We start from the raw sequence: 1878 nt of genomic DNA, 5'->3' as shown, positions 1-1878 counted from the left end.
CGGAGCCGGCGTAATATTCAACCTGGCTGGAGTTCTCTGTGGCTTGGAGGCTCCCAACGGCAGCTACGTGGTTCCAGCTGGACAGGTAGGCCTCAGTTCTTCAGCACTTTTTAAAAAATTAGTTTTTTCTGTAGTTGAACCTTAGGTTTTTTAATATTAGTCTCCATTATAGACAACTGATATAGTTAAAAACAAAATTAAAGCATTTATATACCTAAATTAACATTTAAACACGGGTACTTAAAAAAACTGGCTGGGGAGGATTAGGATTGCACGTCTGTCCTCTACACCATCTTGCCTCGCCCCCCCCCCCCCCCTTATGGAATTCATGAGAGAATAAAAATATCTTAAGAAACACATAATGCATTGTAGAAAATCACATTATGGATAGCTTTCTAAAAATGCACACAACCTCTCTATTATGAAAGGTGTTCCGTAAAACATTTCTTGCTAAGTTGCTTATAATATATTATTTCCTTTGTATTTATAAATATAGCACAATAATTTCTGATATTCAAGCTGGAAATTCATTTGATATGTATATAGACATATACATAAAATATCTCTTTTATAGAAATCTTGGTCACAGTGTAAGTTTTTAACCTAATGTAAAAAAGCAACCTCAAATCTTGAATCAGTTTATATTCTACTCTTTAAACAGATTGAAACAGTAATATTATAAGTAATCTATAAGGAATGATTACATAATAAACTTGGAATGCAGTTAAATTATGGAATTTTATTACTTGCCAAGGTTGCACAAATATTTTGGGAGCCACCTGGCAACTAAATGCAAGAATAGTAAACACAATTATTGCTGATCAATGCAATGGCTGTTCCTCATATTGGTACAGATTTAAAAGGTTTCTGAAAGATTATTTGTTTCATTAGGGTCAGTAATTAGATTAAATTTTAATTTAATTGTGATAGTTGATAGCTTAGAAATTGTCGATTTGTCTGGAAAAATTAATTCACCAGCTAAGTGAAATATTATATATATTTGAAGTAAACACTCACAAGACTTGGAGCTTTTGGAGATGTGTCAGTGTTGCTTTTATCAGAATCAGAGCTAGAACTGTATGTTCAATTTTCACTCCAGGAAATCCTTGTTGGCCATCTGTTTGAGTACCAAGAGAGTGCTGCGATGCCAGTGATACTATCTTTTGGATTTAAACTGAGACTTTTTTTTATTTTTAAAGGCATGTAAACTCCCTTAATACTGTGGAAGGCAAGATAAGGTACAGTGATCCCTGGCCAAGATTTACAACAAAATAAACATTGCTAAAAACAAGTGATCAATTGAACTGTTGTTTGTGGGAACGTTTGCTGCTCTTGCTCCACTGGTGCAGTGACTTGCTTGGCTGCAAAGGATTTAAGAGCTGCATATAAATGTTGATTTCTTGATTTATTTCAAAGTATGAACTTGAAATAATATCCATTAATTTTTGATCAATTGAAATAATTCTTTTCTCAAACTTTTCAGATTCACCATTCTGTGGGAGTTCAGCTCTTCTGTTGTTATTGTTGCCTAGGGAAGCTGAAAGAGTGGTCGATCAAGATGATACGTTGAAACTGACTGATCAACATGCCTCAATAAAGATTTTGTCTCATCACTTTGGACCAGGAGAAGGTCTTTGACAGAATTTCTTGCACATGCAAAGAAAACATGTTTTCTAACATAGGTTTTGGAGAGGGAATATGTAATTGGACATTGTTTCTGCAACAGACAGAAACAGGACACAGTGGAAGTCCAAAACACCAGATGCCAGAAATCCAGACCACCTGAAAACTCTAAAACTTTATAAATTTTGGGGGCTTTTGTGTGCATGTGTGCATGCGTAAGTGCCACAGATGCACACTGGCAACAACGTTGCCACG

General features: G+C 35.2%; 1 long non-coding RNA gene across 1 annotated transcript; it reads left to right on the top strand.

Annotated features, from left to right (window-relative positions):
• Window positions 1-1127: 1127 nt before the first annotated feature.
• LOC138737729 (uncharacterized) lies at window positions 1128-1629 on the top strand. The gene is made up of 2 exons (XR_011341177.1): window positions 1128-1238; window positions 1484-1629. It is a non-coding gene; the product is annotated as an uncharacterized lncRNA (long non-coding RNA).
• The last annotated feature ends 249 nt before the right edge of the window (window positions 1630-1878 follow it).

The sequence above is a fragment of the Narcine bancroftii genome, chromosome 6 (genome assembly GCF_036971445.1).
Source record: "Narcine bancroftii isolate sNarBan1 chromosome 6, sNarBan1.hap1, whole genome shotgun sequence".
NCBI classification, from domain to species: domain Eukaryota; kingdom Metazoa; phylum Chordata; class Chondrichthyes; order Torpediniformes; family Narcinidae; genus Narcine; species Narcine bancroftii.
This window is presented reverse-complemented; position numbering and strand designations above follow the sequence as displayed.